Below are 20,324 nucleotides of genomic sequence, written 5' to 3'. Positions count from 1 at the left end.
GGGGACCAAATTTTACACATTATTTGACCCTTATTCAACCAGCTGAGCCTGACACTACTCTGGAAAAAAAGAGATAAAGCCTTGATGCATCTTCAGGTGTTGTTTTGCTTCCAAATTATCCGTATTTATCTTCCTTAATTAAACACAAAACACATTATTTTTCACTAAAAATTTGAATAGGTTATAAATTGAATTTAAAAAACCAAATAAAACACAAAACTTGGCACTTCACAATTTCAAAAATAAATGAAAGGAAAACGATGGAAAGAAAAAAATAAATGGAGGAAGACGGCTCGTTTTTATTTTTGTTTTTTAAAATGATAAGGAAAAAGGAGAGTTTATGTGTGGGATGATAAATAAAAATTTGTTTCCTTGACAACGAGGTGTGGCGCGCCCGTATAATCTCCCCACCTAGACAGTTTAAGAGTCTATTTGTAGAATACCGTGTTAGGGATTGTCTATTTAGGGTACAGACTCTATTTCAGAACGGGCTACTTAGATTTCAAACCTTCTCCGTGCAAGTTTAACTCAGTTATGGCTCTCACTTTTCTGGTCACCGTGTTTTGCTCGCAGCACTGGCTTTTAGTCCTTTCTAATCTGGATCACAATTAAACTTGTAATTCATTATTTTTTCCCTCTTTTAGAAGCTACAATTACCAACTAATCACATATAAAAACGTTCTCTATAAACATCTCTTTATAAGCACAAGTTCACGGACATCTAAATATTTATATCTTATACTATAAAAAGCCATCCCCCACCTACTTTGTTTAGTAGTCTCTAAATTTAGAAGTTAGAGCATGTTACTGACCGTTTAATTTTTTATTGAAGGGCTTTGATCGCGATGGCTCTTTATAAATGACCAAAAAAACTTGAAAAATTTAATGTAACTTGAAGTTATAATTATAAAATGAAAATCTAATCAAGGAATGGAAGAAATATTTAAGGGAATGGAAAATTAAAGAGGATATAATACGGTGGATGTGAGGCGGTGAACTGAAGGCTAGTGGGGGTGACTGTCCTGCTATATGTGAACTATCCCTCCCCATGCCGCCTCCGGCTGTGGTGGGGCGCGCCTGCGCTTGCTGCCGCCCCTCTAGCCGCCCCTTTAGTGTTCACTACAATTTAGGTATTGACATACATTCATCACCTCTCTGAGCTCGACCCACTATCCCTCTGCACTCATTATACACATACACACACACACTCCTTTTCATTGCCGCCTCCGCTAGTCTTTCCCTCTTTCTTATTTCCCTTATCCTCAAATCACCTATTATAGTGCTCTATTTATTTTTAGCATTGAATTACCCGCCATACGCATCAAGTCATTCTCTGCTTCTACTATCCTCAATTAGTTTCTGCAATCTTCAATAAAATCAGTTTAAATATATAGTGAGCTTTTCGTTAATTTTGTAGTTGTTGCATGGTTTTTCACAGCTAATAGTAGATCTCTAAGTTCTTTAGCAGCATTTTAGAATTTGAGAAAGATCCAACTCGTCTTCGTTTCTGATCGAAAATCTGGTTTGAACCTTACACTGTTTTCTCTTATTATTATCCACCAAGTTACAAACCACAAATTGGCTTTAAACTCCAAATGTTTGAGACATAATTAATTCCTATCATTTTAGAAAAAGGCTCTATCCATCCCCTCTCAAGAAATAGCCTTAATCGAATTTTCTTGGGAAGTCTTTTCAAAAAGTAGTTATAGATCTGCGTATTTTAGGTACAGTTGACACTTGAAAACTGAAAATCCGATTTAGAATAATGGTACATCCGGTTAACATACACTGTTAGCACTTGAGCTAAATATCGCATGTGAAGTTTCTGCGACTTTATGGTCTTCTAGTAGCGGTACTTACTCACCACAGAGGAAGAGGTCAGGAGAGACTGAAATAGAGAGATCAATTCGGTAAAAATTACGTTTTTGGACATGGGAGCCTTTAAAACAAATATTTTGAGGGTTAAAATTCAAATTCGTGAAGCTAAGTGATTTCAAAACCTTTTCTTAAGAGTAAGAGAAAGTAAACAAATAGACTGGAAACTCTCACAACTTACCCTTATTTCAATCATTTTAGTAATAAACGGTCAATTCTCTTCTAACATATAGTTTTGCTCCAATTAATATCGTTCTGGAAGGGATACAGATTGTTTTTATGTAAGTATAAAGCATCACTTTTATTGCATCTAGCCTGACTATCAAAATTATGTGGCTGAATTTGAAATACTTCAATCACTACTAACTTTAAATAAAAGAAAAAGAATTAATGAACTTATCCTTAAAAATAGCGATTATTTATCAGGTTATTTATTAGTTAACTATATTTATCCTGCCTGATTGCTAAAAACACCTTATATTTAAGACAATCAAGAAGGTTAAAGGTTTTAGCAAGGACTTTAGCTTTTGAAATCAAGTCCCAGTATACGATATGTATGCTTCAGTTCGTGTTTTTAAGTTATACTATAGTTAATGGCCGGTGTGTGTTGCGGGCGTACATATGTTGCCCCGTCTCCTTATCATTTCTTGGCTAGATTTAGGTATCCAGTTCCTTGCCATTGTCTTTTTGATATTTTTTTCCACCGTTTCACCACACATTTGATGGTATCCATGTTCTTGTAGCGTATTATTTTGGCGGTTTTTATTATTATAATTATTCATATTTTTAAAACTGCCTATCATTTTGCATATCACCATATTTCATTACAACTTACATGAGCTGAAAGAAGCTTCTAGGAAGAGAAAAATGTAATGACCAGCAGCTGGATTCGAAACTGGGAACTCCGCTAACAGTTTACTTAATCACTTCCCTAAAAATCTAATTATTATTATAATTATTCTCATCTAATAATGCTAACTTACAAATAAATGCTAATGAATAATGTTTGCGAATCCTAACAATATCAAAATGAATATTCATTGCTGCCTTGATTTAATGGAATTTGGTTAGGAAACTCCAGAAACTTCTAGATACATTGACAGATGGGGAGGAAGACTACTTCTTCGTTCTTATCTCGATGTTCTTTGCAATATCTTTGATATAATTCTTATATTAATATACTTAAATATTGGCATTAACTCAGTGATTTGTGCATTGGATTCCTGCACGAAGATATCACATTCAGATCATCCTAACTCTTCCCATTGTTTCATCAATCTCAAATTCTGGCAAAGGACAGTATTGTGGTGTAACGAAAGAACACTGCCCGGAGCCCGGACAATAAAGGATGCGGGCGTCAGAGATCTCATATTGACCATCATTAAGGCGCCTTAATATTTAAAAAAATTACATTACAAAAAAATCTCTCCTTATTTCTCTAGCTTTTTTCTTCTTAAAAAAAGAATTTCCCATTATTTCATAATAGGCTGTCAGTCTTAAGATTAAATTAATTATTTTGTTTTCATTAAAGTTGTGTAGTTTGGCATTTATACTTTAAAATATAAATTTTAAGTGTACGAGGTGTGTTCAAAAAGTAACGGGAATTTTTAAATTTCGCGGGTTTGGAGAGTCTGATTGTAAAATTTTTTTTTTTATTATGTTGGTACACATGTCCTTGAAGTACGATAAAATTTTCAGTAATATTCATTGTTTACTTCTTAAGTGGCAGCCGTTAAGGTTAGACGTGTTTTTCGAGCTTGGCGATTTTTGTTTGTTAAAAAAAATGGATCAAAGAATTTGTATTAAATTTTCCGTAAAAAATGAAATAAAGTGTGTGAAATGTTAATAAAGGCATATGGTGAGTCTGCTATGAGTAAAACAAGGATTTACGAGTGGTATAAGCGTTTCCAAGATGGCCGCGAAAACGTTGAAGATGACGAACGACCTGGACGTCCAAGCACATCAACAACCGATGAAAACGTGAAAAAAGTGAAAAAACGTGAAAAAAGTGAAAGAAATGGTTATGAACGATCGCCGAATCACAATCAGAGAAGTCGCTGATGATGTTGCCATATCAATTGGCTCATGCCATGAAATTTTTTCGGATGTTTTGGGTATGAAACGTGTGGCAGCAAAATTTGTTCCAAAATCGTTGAATTTCGAACAAAAACAGCGGAGAATGGAAGTTGCTCAAGAGTCACTCAATGAAGTCGACAACGATGCGGATCTACTGAAACGTGTTATAACAGGTGACGAAACATGGGTTTACGGATATGATGTCGAAACTAAGGCTCAATCGTCCCAGTGGAGGCATTCTGGATCGCCAAGACCGAAAAAGGCTCGACAAGTGCGGTCGAATGTGAAGGTTATGCTCACTGTGTTCTTCGATTTTAATGGCATAGTGCATCATGAATTCTTGCCACAAGGTCAAACAATCAATAAGGAGTACTACCTACAAGTTCAACGCCGTTTGCGTGAAGCAATCCGAAAAAAACGCCCGGATTTGTGGCAAAACAATTCATAGATTTTGCACCACGATAATGCACCTGCTCACACTTCATTGCTTGTTCGTGAATTTTTGGCCAAAAACAAAACTTTAACGATGCCCCAGCCTCCATATTCGCCAGACATGGCTCCATGTGACTTTTTTCTATTTCCAAACATAAAGAGAACATTAAAAGGCCGTCGTTTTACAAGCATAGATGACTTTAAAAGCGAATCGCTGAAAGAGCTGAAAGCTATCACAAAGATCGAGTTTCAGAAGTGTTTCGAGGATTGGAAAAAGCGCTGGCACAAGTGTATTGTATGCGAAGGGGACTACTTTGAAGGCGACAATATTAATGTAGATGAATAAATAAATATTTTTTTCAAAAAACGAAAATTCCCGTTACTTTTTGAACACACCTCGTAAATATTACAATATTTCATTAAAAAACAAAAATTCGTCAATTTTTAATTTTAAAACAAATTAAGTTTAATACTAATTTAATGTAGGTATTTTGTGTTAATAGAATATCTAATTTAAATTATTTTATATTTTTTTCTGTATAATTGTCTGTAATTTGTTTGTTTTCCTTTTCCGTTCGAACGCCATTTTTTTTGTCTTGTTTTATTTTTTGGTCTTGAAACAGTGTGGTGGTAACACTGAGTTGAACACTATATATTCAGAATCTTCTTTCCATTTTCAATTATTTTCTCATGTTGTTTCCAAAAAAAAGAAGAAGCTTTAGATGTCCACAATTAGAAGCATGTTCTAGCCTTTTAATTACGTTAATTTATCTTCTTCGCCTTTAGACAAAACAAGAATGAAAGAAGAATGTCAATAGCAGTCGTTTTTCTTGTTTTCTTTGAGTAAAAATAAGATGCTTTTTCCTCAAACAATTATATTATAGCACATAAATAATTGTAATTTAGTTTTTGCACGACCATATATTCTAGGTTGGCTTTTTTCATTTAATCTAAAATCAAAGAAATTATTACATTCATAATTGTTGATCAAAGAGATCATTGGGCAGTTTAAAGAGTCCACTAAAACTAAATTCATTGTTCAGCTTTTCTTGAAGAAAAAAAAGTATTTGTGCTAAAATACTTAGCGTTTTGACTCAGTTTGCCTGAATGAATTGCAATCACATCTGATCCATTTAAACATTAATAACAGCTTCATTGATCCAATTTGAATTTGAATTTTCGTGTCATTCATAGAAAAACTTTCTGGTGTAATCATTTCCATTTTGTGTTAGAGATATGTTACAAGATTATGTTGCATCAATAATTTGTTAAAACAGAATGGAATAACTATGATCGAATTTCCTAGATTATTTCCTAAAGTCCAGATATTATCTTCGAATTGGGATAGAGAATGGACTCTGCCTTTATCTATGACTTTCCTTTCTCCCTATAGAGGGCGTCTATTATTAATTAATAATACTACATAGTTAGTGGTGCAGCCCTAAGCTACCCTAATCGGCGCGTCCTACGTTCCCACCACTTATAGTACTTTCGTATGAAACCCTTACTTGTGCCTGCATAATGCGCTGATAGATAAAACTTCCTTCAATATGGCTGTGTTTCCTAAAAGCTTTCTTTATTGATTCTAATGGTTTATTCGCAAGATATTCTATAATTTTCATAATGTAAAGTTTCAAATTGTTATTTCAGTTTATTATTATTCCACCAAAAAACTTATTTTTAAAGTGTTTTCGTTTCTGTGATCGATTCATTCCCCAAGTTATTTGCTTCACTATTATTCCAAATATTGTTCCATTTTATTTCATATAATGAACCGTATTCCCATGCTGATACCATTCTTTGTGTTTGGAATATAAAAACTTCTCTCTGAATACCGTTTTCAACTTCGGTGTAATTAAATTTTCATCAATGAAAAAAGTCATTAAATCGGTCTATTTTATTATTTTTTTATTTTATTTTAATTTTAATTTTTTATATTTAAATGATTTAAGGCGCGTCAACATCTGAGGTTTTTGGCACCCGGATCTTTTTGAGTGCACTTCCGGCCTCCGGACGGTGTTCTCTCGTTACAGACAACACTGTCCATCACCGGTCAGTGAGCTGTAAGAAGCTTCTACCTAGGTAGAGAAAATCTAAGGCTCAGCAGCTGGATTCGAACCCGGGACCTCCGCGTGTATTACTATTATTATTATTATTATTATTATTATTATTATTATACTACACCAAACTAATTGGTAAAGTTATTTAAAGGTGATCACCACCAAAATTGGGCAGATAATTTTAAGTATATTTGCTTTTAACCTCGTAAAACGTAATCGCATTCTTTCTTGAGTGAAAACAATATTGTTCCGGGACCCCTTTAGCAATTGATCGGGTTCTGTCTCCGGGACTGTTGTGGAAGCATCCAACTCACGCTTCGGCATGAGCCTTGGGTTCCTGTACTATCTTGTAGCGGCTGATGCTCTGCTATGAATGTCCTTGGTCCCACACATTATCTGCACTTCTGAGTTCCCAATCAGTTCATACACTTATGTCTGTCGCCAAGCAGATGATAACCTTCATCAATTCCACAATTTCGGTAAAAAGGTTTATTTGATAGAGATGAAAGTAACTTCATTAAAAGTGAAAACAAAGCACTTTCTTAATTTTGTGAACTCCAAATTGGACCAATAGATCCAATGTATGGGTTTAATCCTAGCTTTTAATATTCACCGATCCATCAAAACTGCTCTGTTGTAATATAACACCAATTTTTACATATCAGATGTGGCGATTGATTCCAATCTTCAGATCTCAATTGTCAATGAGAATAATTATGACCGTTAACCAAACGTGTTGTAGTACATTCAAATGCCTTCTCGCACGTCATCACAATTTTTTAATCCATCAACTTTCCTCAGCATCCATCGCTCTCGACAACTAGTGCAATAGTGCTCACGCTAATCTCTTAGTGAGATTGAAGGAGGATGCTGCGTTTATTCTGTTGAAAGTGTTCGTGGATAACAATAATTCTGCTTGATTCAATTCAGCTCTTCTTTTTTGCCAACTGATTAGCGTCTTAGACCGTACTGAAGCGCTACAATGTACACATTTAATGTGACTAAAGACGTTTCTGCACGACCCACCTTATAGCATCAGCAACGCACTGAAATTAGCGATACTACTCCAAAGACTTTCCTTTTATTTCGTTTAATTAAAGCCAATGATTTTTTACCCGCAAGCTCACCAACGTAAATTGTAGCAGTTATCTTGTCCACGGAAATTGATAACTGAAAGACTTCCTCGAGTGCTTTTCGACGCCCCGTATTATATCTCTATTTAGGGGTAAACCATCTGCAAAAACATGAAGCCATTTTGATGATGGTTATGGTTTCCGAACTAATAACCCTTGGGGAGTGTTGGGCTTTCCACGGAAGTGAATGTATGGAGTTATTGCCTAGTAAATATTAATAACTATAAATACCTAAATACAGGATGGAAATTCTAAATTTTAAGGAAATGTTTTGAGCGGAACTATTCATTTCATTGAATAGATTTTTAAAGTTTTTAACTGTTTTTCAAAAGAAGTATCTTTAAAGTAAACAGGTATAAGTAAAGTAAAGTAATTGCCTATTTTTTCAGACAGGCTTTACGCCTAGCTACCAATTAGGTGTCTTTTTATGGCTTTCGCCATACAGCCAGCATCATCTAGGTGCTTATCACTAGAATATCACTCACTCTCCATTCTTACTTATAAATACATTCGCTTCACACATTCATCCCTCTATTATATACAACTATTTACATAAACTACAGCTAATGGATGGATCAGTGCTCTATATTCCTGTCATCCTTATAGCTTAACCGAAATTAAAATCACGTAATCCTTCTCTAATCATTTTCTTCCATTCATTCTATAACTTTTAAATACATTCATACTTCATTGCTAGCTCTGCTATAGACTTAAGCACATAGATGTTGGTGGAGAATATAATGTCTTCGTAGCGAAATGGTGCATCTAAATACCTGTATATGCCGTCAAACATTCGTTTCCTTTCTACTACATAACGTGGACATATCATTATTATATGTTTGAAATCCTCCTCCTCATTGCAATCTACGCAAAGAGGAGACTGGGGATTTCTTTTATTAACTATCAAATAAAATCCAAGGCCTAAGACCAGGGAATCGAACCCAGTACAATACATATTAGCTTTACAGGTCTCGCCTCTAACCACTCGGCTACCGTGGCGCCTAAACACGTATAATATTGTTCATTGTTTTTTTTTGTTGTACATTGATAGTTTCAAGAAAATGTAATTAAGTAATCTGCAAAAGAAAGTCGGACACCCGATTTTTTAAGGACTAATTATTTAGGAGTCACACTGTAATCTAATTTTTTGCTAATGGTTACTAATTTAAACGTAATTTTTGAGCTAGTAAGTAAATTCGACTTCAAAGCCTACAGCCTACAATTGCCATATTATAAAGCTCAATCCAACTCCTGTATTATATGTAATAGCACGGAGCTCAATAAAGATATTTTTTTCTTTTTTGTGCAAAAATTCATAACATAGAATGGGTGGGCGTAAAGTAAAAGCCTGGCGCATTTTCTAAGGCTTTCTATTTTTTTAAATATTTCATGAGATCATCTATGAATAATACTGATCAATATGATTTATTTATATAACCTGCAGTAAAGGTAAAAATAGGGTATTAAGTAGCGGAGGCGAAGAAGTGAGAAGGGTTGTTTAGGTAATTCTACGACCTAGAGCTCCTGTTTGGTTTTATGTTGTCACTAATAGCAAGTGTTATAGCACACTTTCAACACCTTAAAAATGTTCTAAACCAACGAGTCTGGTATAAATGTACTTTCTTTACAGCGGCTCCATCTCCTCTATTCTATCCGTTTCATTCTTCTTCACTCCATTCACATCATAAAAGAAAATATTACTTTTCTTCCACGCCCTTAACACACCTAAACAACAAAGAGTTTTCAGATCTGATATTAGATTAAGTGGTACATCAAGAGGGGAACCATAATGTATTAATATTACATTTTTTGATGACCTCATGGCTAATGTGTTTATAAAATATGCAACATATGCACGTTCTAGGTAAAGATGTTTACACTATAAATGACCTTGTAAAGTTATCCATTACTTCTTCTTCCAATACGTGAAGAGGGTATATTTGCTTGTAAAATACACTGCTTAGTATTTTGGGTTAATTTTACGGTATCCGATTAGCATTAAATAAGTTTAAATAGAAAATTTTTGTGTTGTTAAATCCTGCGCGGATACGCCATTAAGGAGTTGCACACGCGGGCCACGTGATGATCTCAGTTATATCACTGGAAATCATCACTTTATAACATAATCACCTTACACACCAAAACACGTGCTTAAAATTTGTTGATTGTATCTTCCATAACTGTGAGCAATAATTTTTTTTCTTATTATTTTGTGTATATATAATAATAATAATAATAATAATAATAATAATAATAATAATAATAATAATAATATACATTTATTTAAGAAGATATAGTACATAAGATCCTTTAACAATGTACAAAAGGCATGGTTAACGCCGTCTGCCAGAGTTTGGTTACAAAATAAAAAGAAAGAATAAACTTAATAAATTATATGAAAATAAACTTAATGGCACAAAAAAAATAATACAACAATAAAATAATAATAAAAATAGAACACTGTGAGTGAAAATTAAAAGTAATTTTTTTAAATCAAATTAATTGTAATTAAAAAAGTAATATTTACAAAATCAAAAAATTAATAATTGAATTCTCTAATGAGACTGTATCTATAGTTCCAAGCCTGCCTGGCAAAACTAATCAAATCACTGCAAATATGCTGATTCCCCAAAGCATCAATGACATATTGAGCATCTAAGAATTTCACACCGAGGCTCCTCAGTCGAAATTCCGAAAGGATGGGGCACTCGCAGTGGAAGTGATGCAAGTCCTCCCTGCTATTCAAATTGCATAATGCATATTGCTCTTTTTGGGCAGCTTTATCAATCCATGGTACATACATAGTTCAGATAAAGCATTTCACCTCTAATTTTAAACCACCACCTCAGACTTGACATGCCCAACTGCGTGGTAGAGCCAACTTTAAAGATCCCAAGCCGTCCTCTAGTCTCAAGCAGTGTCCTATAAAGGATAAAACGCTCGGATTTCAAAGCGCGGCCCACATATTCATCCAGAGAAGCCTCTTTCATCTTACGCAACAGTTCAGAAAAATTAGTTTCCCAACCCGACATGTTATCACGCGAAAATTCAAACCGGAGTGAGTACTTTTTGGCGAGGTTGGACCAATCTCTGAACCAAAATGTGTGTGTAAATATATATATATAGTGAGTTATTAAAAACGCTTCACACTATTTTAGGCTTGAACAAGATCAGATATTTTCGAAACGGATTTTAGAATTGTTTTCAGCAAAAGAAAAAGAAGCAAAACTTGTTTTATCTCTTCGAACATTGATAAATTATAAAAGGATTAAATCTCCATTTTCCAAAATTTTGTAAGGTTTACTGTCCTCTTCCGAATCGATAATGCGATTTGATTAATATACACTTGCCTGTTTACTGTGTTGAAACTCAGAGCTGATCATCATCGAATTCGATTTTCATAATCGAAAAATTAGCTTAAAATTTTATCGTATTTTTTTTTTTTTTTTTTTTTTTTATACAAAGATCCGTTTTCTGTTTTGGTTAGGGATTCATCGATTGAACAGCTAAATGTACGCCGAGGGTCTATTTAGCTAAATCTAAGTTTATTACCCGCAATATTATTGTTGCATGTTGTAATAATATTAATAACATTCTATTGTCATTAAAAAAATTCATCAGAATAATGTAGTTAAATGTAATCAAAGATTTGTAAGTTATGGATTATTCAGACAAAGTTTATTCAGTACGCTAACAAACTTGAAAATGCATTAGTAATTAAATTTTCTCCATGTAATTTATATATTTCTTTGATTAATCTCTTCTTTGTGTCATCAAATTGTTTAAGAAACTTTAAAAAGATGTACGTACTTTCTATGAAAATTAATTTAATAATTAATTTCCTTAATCTCTTGTTACTCTATTAATTAAAGAAGTTATTGCAATTGTGCATAGTATTTGTTTGTCAGAAAATATTACTGTTATAAGATTTTCTGAGTCTGGATAAATTCTCACCCCCTCACACTCCCTCTCTGTCAGTGTGAGTGTATATGTGTGTGAGTACTGTATTTAGCAGAAAATCGCAGAAAGGTCAGATATTTCGTATCGGTGGTCCAAAAATCTTACAATAACCTTTTGTACAAAATTAGCTAACCGAAAATGCCAAGTTACTAATGTTTTTTTTTTTCATTTTTTAATGAATTTTTATCAAAAAAGACTCAAAAAAGTTTCTCTAAACTGGATAAGGTCATTGTAGATACGAGTATGTGCACATTAACTCCACTTTTTGGGAATATCTTAAATTCAATTATAGAGGTAGTATTTTAAAGCAGAGGATTGTAAGTCAACTGAGGCTGGGGCATCCTGATAATTGTCGTGTGATCTATAAAGGCAGTCTTATCAGATTTAATGCGGACAATCACTGTATTTACTGCAATTTAGGTGTCCCAGACACTCTATATTATTTTCTGTTGCTATGTCCATCATTTTGATCTGCCAGGAGCGAATATGTATCAGAATTTATTAAAGTTGAGCACGATAACGAGGAAAATTTACTTAATTTATTAGTTATAGACAGTCTCACTAAATTTAATAACTTGTATTACTTTGTGGTATCCGCATTAAACATTAGAAAAGTTATTATTAATAAATTAATATTGAAAATTAAAAAGCAGTTTATTTTTTCTTATAAATTTTAGTTCTATTAGTTGTCTTTTATTTTGTATATTTTTGTCTTTTATTTTGTCATTAGTTTTTTATCTTTTATAAAAGGAGGAATATATTTTTAGTTTGCAGTTATTTTATGATACGGAATTACTTAATTTTGTACCAATACTCCATTTGTATAGTGTAATACCCTGAGAACAAATAAAATTATACTTATACGAGGTGTGTTCAAAAAGTAACGGGAATTTTCGTTTTTTGAAAAAAATATTTATTTATTCATCTACATTAATATTGTCGCCTTCAAAGTAGTCCCCTTCGCATACAATACACTTGTGCCAGCGCTTTTTCCAATCCTCGAAACACTTCTGAAACTCGATCTTTGTGATAGCTTTCAGCTCTTTCAGCGATTCGCTTTTAATGTCATCTATGCTTGTAAAACGACGGCCTTTTAATGTTCTCTTTATGTTTGGAAATAGAAAAAAGTCACATGGAGCCATGTCTGGCGAATATGGAAGCTGGGGCATCGTTAAAGTTTTGTTTTTGGCCAAAAATTCACGAACAAGCAATGAAGTGTGAGCAGGTGCATTATCGTGGTGCAAAATCTATGAATTGAACGCAAACGGCGTTGAACTTGTAGGTAGTACTCCTTATTGATTGTTTGACTTTGTGGCAAGAATTCATGATGCACTATGCCATTAAAATCGAAGAACACAGTGAGCATAACCTTCACATTCGACCGCACTTGTCGAGCCTTTTTCGGTCTTGGCGATCCAGAATGCCTCCACTGGGACGATTGAGCCTTAGTTTCGACATCATATCCGTAAACCCATGTTTCGTCACCTGTTATAACACGTTTCAGTAGATCCGCATCGTTGTCGACTTCATTGAGTGACTCTTGAGCAACTTCTATTCTCCGCTGTTTTTGTTCGAAATTCAACAATTTTGGAACAAATTTTGCTGCCACACGTTTCATACCCAAAACATCCGAATAAATTTCATGGCATGAGCCAATTGATATGGCAACATCATCAGCGACTTCTCTGATTGTGATTCGGCGATCGTTCATAACCATTTCTTTCACTTTTTTCACGTTTTCATCGGTTGTTGATGTGCTTGGACGTCCAGGTCGTTCGTCATCTTCAACGTTTTCGCGGCCATCTTGGAAACGCTTATACCACTCGTAAATCCTTGTTTTACTCATAGCAGACTCACCATATGCCTTTACTAACATTTCACACACTTTATTTCATTTTTTACGGAAAATTTAATACAAATTCTTTGATCCATTTTTTTTAACAAACAAAAATCGCCAAGCTCGAAAAACACGTCTAACCTTAACGGCTGCCACTTAAGAAGTAAACAATGAATATTACTGAAAATTTTATCGTACTTCAAGGACATGTGTACCAACATAATAAAAAAAAAAATTTTACAATCAGACTCTCCAAACCGGCGAAATTTAAAAATTCCCGTTACTTTTTGAACACACCTCGTACTTATTTCTTAAATTCAATTTTCAAAGCACTTGGTTCAATCATAGCTTTTTATGTTTATAATAAATTTCTCAAAGAATAAAGATTAACACCATTAAGGGACAAAAACGTTTTGGCCATTAAATAATAAATAATTTATTTCAGCAGCCATTTTAATTAATTCCTAGCTATAATGTATATCGTTGCAATAATTCAACTCAAATTCTGTAGTAGGCACTGATTGATAACGGTAAATTTATTTGAGTTCATATTCTAAACGGAATTTTAGAAAAACAATGTACATTATTTCATAGCATTTCTCCATTTTCTAGTATTATGTAGTTAATCGAGTCGTGCAGTAAACCGCTCATGAATAGATTAGGAAAATGCTTCTTTAGATAGTTTTAGTGGGGAGTTGGAGGATGAGAAAGCCGGTGTGGGTTTTCAAACTCGATTTTGGTTTAGGGATGAAAATAAAATGCGAATTAAAAATATAACAACCGTTTTTTTAAAGCAAGATAAAATCTTTCGTTGATATATATATATATATTTTTTTTTTTTTAATTTTAACTCACAGTTAAACTGAACATAAATGAATGGGTCTTAAGATCCCTTACACTTGTTTTTTAAAATAGGGTCATTTTTTTTTATATAGTTTGTAATTAATTATAACTTCTTTGTCAGAAAAAAATTGCTCCAATTAGGGTTTGGACTCCTTAAAAGGTACTGTTTGATGAAGGCAATTTGTTAAGTTTTTCAAATTATTTCTTGTAAAGTTAGTGGGAAATTGAAAGCTAACATTTCAGAAAACATTTTTTGGAGTAACAACTTTAATTGAGATAAAAGTGTAATATTTTGCATCAATGGCACTTTATTAAATTAACTTTGCTTATGCTTGAAACTTGATTCAATTCACTTAAAAAATGCCTCGGCAAGAAATTATTGTTGAAAAAATAAATAAAGTACTGTCAACTATCCTCGATTCTTTTATTTTAATTTAAAGAATTATTTACAATAACAGTGAACCATGTGCCATTAATAAATATGGTACTAAAAGTTTTGGGAAAACAAGAAGCTCCGTGGTTCTAAAGTCCATCTTGGATATCTCCAGCCAGCATTGTAACTCCTTGAGGCTGTGTTTACAGAATTTCCCAGGCTCTTCCTTTATTATTTGTTCAGGACTTTGTGTTTAAAGTAGTTATTTACTAATGCGCTTTCTACTGTATTATTTGAGTTTCCTGCTGCTCATCACTTTAAATCTTCGCTTCTTATTTCTTGTCTCTGCTTTAATAATATCTTGTTTTGAATGTTGTTGCTTATTTAAACTATATGGATCTTTACCAAATGTTGGCTATAAATATTTCTTTGGCTTTGTTTTTTTTTTTGTTTTTTTTTTTGGCGCATCGACATCTTGGTCATTAGCGCCCACTATCATAGTTCTTCTTATTTCCTTATACTACACGAGCTGGGATGACACATGTGCAGACCCATAGCTTCCAATCACTACACCTTGCTTAACAAGGTAGGGTGGAGCCTGGGTCTGCAAAATTGTCTCCACACATCCCCTCTTATTTCATCGACCTTGTCGACGAGGGGGAGTGTGGAATACAATTGTGACATCCCTTAATTAAACTAACGTTTATACTGCATATCTAAATCTGAATTAATAATTTTAAATGTTTTCTATTATATTTATTGTAGGCAAAACCAAAAGTATTATAATTTCTAGGTTTACTATTTGCTTGGGCTTTACTGAATACTAAATCCGAGGAAGCTATTTACTCTACTAGCAGTTGGATGTGCAGTACTTTGAACTAATATTCCTGCACATCCTAAAATAAACTAGAGCTAAATATAATTAACCTAATGGGGTTGAAATACTCGTATAAAATTTCTTTCAACCCCGAGATAAAAAACCTAACCTAAACAGACATACGACTTTCTCGCCAATAAATACATTCATGCCACTAAATACATTCACGCCAATAAATACATTCAAACTAATAAATACATTCACGCCAATAAATACATTCGTACCAATAAATACATTCATACTAATAAATACATTCTCACCTATATACAATACACTCATCCAAAGCATTCACACTAGGGGAAAGTACTCACTTTGGCTTTGTTGTTCTTGTTATTGTTTTCTCTGCTTAAATTGTTGTTTTCAGTTTCATTACAAATCAATAAAGGAAAAATCATAACCATAATATTTTCTTAGACAAATATTTTAAATAAATGTAATGGGGCATTCAATTCAAGCTTCAAAGAAAAATATTTCAATCTATGTTCAGCAAAACAGAACATAGACCCTGAAAAATATAAAAACAAAAAATAAAAAATAACGTATGAGTAGATTCGGAGATCGCAATCAGACTTCCAAGTTTAATCATAATGCAATTTTGCTACATTTTTTTTTAAATTTAATGTCTGGAGCTTTTTTCAGAGCTCTCCTGGACCCCGAACATTGTTCTTACGTTATGGCCAACATTGTTCATCACCAGAAAGTGAGCTGTAGGAAGGTCTTAAGTGCCAGCAGCTGGATTCAAACTCGGTACCTCTACCGAGTTGGTCCCTTCCCTTTTGCGATATTAACAGATCGTTAAATAATTGGCACTTTTTTAGTTTTTACAAAATCGTGTGAAGAAATCTCAAATTACCGTCACTTGTTTTGCACACTATTGCTATGCTTATAATTTTATTGTTGAAGTTAGTTGTAACTTTTAAAATATTATATAAAATTTCCAACTTCTTTTTCTAATCTAAGATTAATTGCAAATATTGGTCTGCTTCAAGATGTTGTTTAGCTAATTTCACGGGACAGTAAGGAATATTATTGTGGCGATTCTCCGGCTAAACTTTAATCAATTGCAAAAAAATATTAGGTAGATGACTTACTTGAAACTTATGTATAAGTAAGCAAACTTTGTCAGTTATTGAAACGATTTATTGTAATAATTACAGTAAACATTATTATAAAAAAATTGAATTTTAAATATAACAGCTCTTCTCACACCAATATGGACTTACGGAATCGAACTTTACGGAACAGCTAAAAAATCCAACTTTAATAGACTGCAAACACTCCAATCCAAAATACTCCGCCGCATAGTAGACGCTCCATTCTATGTTAGCAACCACACAATACATACAGATCTCCAAATTCCACTCAACAATTTTCATCAAAAACTCTCACTTCATCCCAACCCTTTAGTTGCAAACTTATCTTCAACTGCGCTACCCTCCAATCCTCGAAGAGGGCTGAGGCGCCGGCGGTCCTGTGACCAACTGGGTGACTAATGGCGGCCATCACTGGATGACCGTCATTCACGTCTGCCACGCTATTTATATACATTTATCCCATTTGCTTATTGTACCCTGTGGGTACAGGTGTAAATTTCAATAAAAGGATAATAAAATACTTATATCCTTATAAATACTTACCTTATACACACTTATAAAATATAACAAAGCACTTTTAAATTGTTTCTTCATTTTTAGACTTCTAAAGCTCAGATTAATTGAATGTTCTAAATTCAGTACCTAATTAACTTTCAGCGATTAGCCTATTCCTCTGAGTTTAGAGTTTATCTACTGAACTAATGATTTACAGCGTTATTCTCTAAGAACTAATGTATACAGCGTGCTCTCTAAGTTCACGTGGGCATTACTTGATTTCTGCGTCTGAAAATAACACTTCCTCAGTTCAACAATAAACAATTATTCTTTAAACAAAAGAAAAAGAGTATTTTTTAATGTTGTCAAACTAAAAGTTGTTCTTTGATCTTATAAATAAAAATAAATATCAGTCGCATAGCCTGATTGATCACTTTATAGATTTTGTCTTTCTGAGGTTACCTGCTAAAAGAATCTTGCTTTTAATTGAGTAAAGGTTAGGTACTGGAAGATTTTTAAATAAAGTTGTTTTAACATTTTTGCTACCTGTTGGATCGTGAGACTACAAGTCTGATATTTTATTGAAACATCTAGAAAAGATTCACTTGTACCTCCTCCCTAACTCTTGTATATACCGAGGACACAATGGTTGTATTATAATAATATCTTTCTACCTTTTCCTTACCTTTTTTTTTTCACTGTTGGGTTTATTATGGCAAGGGCGGTCTTTGCCCTTTTCTTGGTTTGACCCAAGTAAACTACCTTCCTTTTACTACCACAGTCTGCGCACAAACATGCGATTACCTCTCACACTCAGTTATACACAGAAGCGGGCACATAAGTACATGCAGAGTGAATGTATTCTTTTTGCTATTTTATTTGTATCTATTTATTTTGGCACATCAACACTGCTATGGCCATTAGCGCTAATTTTTTTTGTTCGTAATTATCATTACAAGTTCTAAATGATCGGCATGGGTAAATTATAACACGTCATCTTTAATCAGAAATTTATTAACGTTTCGGATATCACTAACGCCCAGGTCTCTTTCTCTATTTGTGGTGAGAGTTCCAAAAGATATTAAGTTGAAAAATTCAAAGCATTTTCTAATTTGAAGCTTTTGAAGTGTAATGTAAACACTCTTAGCTACTTGCATATCTTAGATACTTGTATTTCTTAGCTCTTGTAGCACTCCAGTACCTGTATAAGCTAAAGGACAAGAGTTTGCTACTGATCCAGCTAGCGAAGGATACGGAAACGAAGGTACATCTGCACATTTCCTGTGTGGTGCCTTCAAGTTGTGGTGGCTGTTCAAGTAAAGCTTCACTATACCGTCTGAACCTTCTTCTATCTACTGCTTCTCTTCTATTCTACACAATACATCAATTTCCGAACTCAATTCTGTCCTAGTGCACATATATATATGCTGTTCGTCTTATTTTCTTGTGTAACCTTTCGTCAACACACAGACCGCATTTCGTTTTCCTCTACCAATTTCTTTCCTTTCATGACTACCTCTATATTCTACACCTCATACATCCACACACTTCCGTCCTCCACTTCCAGCAAAAGAAGAATACAGTCTAAGGGTTCTTGTGTACCATTTCTTTAAAAAAAACTTACCTCTTTGAAATCCTTAAGAAATTTCTCTTAGGTATAGTTTTTTTTTTTTTTTTTCATTTTTATTAACTTGTAGGAACAAATCTGGTTTATATGAAGATATTAGTCGCAAATGTTTAATTATTTAGAATAATTATTTACATTTTTCTAATTCGAAATTCTTTATGATCCATGGTTACTGAAAATTATTTCGGACAGGAAAACAAGGAAATTTCAGAAATTCGTTTTAATTTTTTGGTTTAATTTAACGGTGAATCAAGACTAACGTTATGAAATCATAATATATAGTATACACTCTAAGACGGAAAATCCTGCCTCCCATCAACTTGAACAAACGGTTGACATGGAATCCCCATACTAGACTGAAAAGACAAGAAACTAACCATCGCTACAAACTTCTCGCCAGACTACTTGATAAACGATCTAAACTCAACCTACAAAACAAAAGACTCTTATACCTGTTATTACTGCGACCTATTTAGTCATACGGCATCGAAGTCACTACGCATCCAGACTTTACAGTCAAAAATACTACGAAAACGTCTTAACGCTCCATTCTACATTTCTAACCTCACCATTCGTAATGACCTCAACATCCCTTTCATTAACGGACCTTACTAAAACTCGTTTCTTAAAATTTCACTCCTTTACAGCAGCTCATCCTAATCCTTTAATTGAATACCTATCTTCTTCCACATTACCAGGCAATCCTCCAAGGAGATTGAAGAGAAGATGGCCCCGCGATCTACTCTCTTCATAACAACATAGTGCATCTATTCACGTTAATGGAGTGTCGCCACTTGGTGCCTTCTCCAATCTTCAATCATGACATTATAATGCATCACATTTGCTTGTTGCAACAACAGTTGCAGTCGTAAATTTCAATAAAAAATGGTGAATAAAAATTTAAAAAAATGGAAAAAATTATCTTTGTAAATTTGATATTCATTTGGGTTTCTGTCGTACACTCTCTAATTGATTGATTAAGGGAAGTTACATCCTCCAAAATTAAAAGAACATTTCTTGAAGAGGTATTGGTTTAGGCTGTCTTGTTAGATTAAATTTCAATGTTTGGCACTGTAACAAACTCCAGAGCGTAAAGGACTATTATATAAGGTAGTGGTTTAAGGATAGTGGATTCTTAAGCCAGCACATGCTATAAGCGTTCCGTTACAGTGAGACTACTGAAGTGTCATTCAGAAGCAATGACAGGTGCGAAGGACCTTAGGAAAAAACTTTATAGGGTTGGTAAAAATTACACATAATTCAAATGTTAGGAGGAGTTGAAGAAAATTTATTAAAACCATGAGAACAATGAAGCCTTGTAATAAGAGAATCGTTCACACAAATAGTATTTTTTTTAAAATATTTGCTCCTTCGATCTGTTGTATAAAAAATAATTTAGATTATGAAAATTGTAAATCATGTATAATTATTTAAAAACTAAGGCAGGTAAAACGGATTTATAAAATAATAGCCAATCAGTCATTTAATTAGATTATTTTTGTTTTTCCTCTTCTTTCTTTCTAAATCTTCGCCAGCAGTTAGTGTCTGCAGTTCAGCCATACATCATCGGGCTTTCCATTACGACACTATTTGCGGCTAAAGCTAGTGGCTGAAATAACATTTAACCTTGCGTAAAAAAGAC

This window comes from Rhodnius prolixus, unplaced genomic scaffold (assembly GCF_049639745.1).
Source record: "Rhodnius prolixus isolate KJV_2025 unplaced genomic scaffold, Rpr scaffold_4, whole genome shotgun sequence".
NCBI classification, from domain to species: Eukaryota; Metazoa; Arthropoda; class Insecta; order Hemiptera; family Reduviidae; genus Rhodnius; species Rhodnius prolixus.
Note: the sequence above shows the minus strand (reverse complement) of the source record.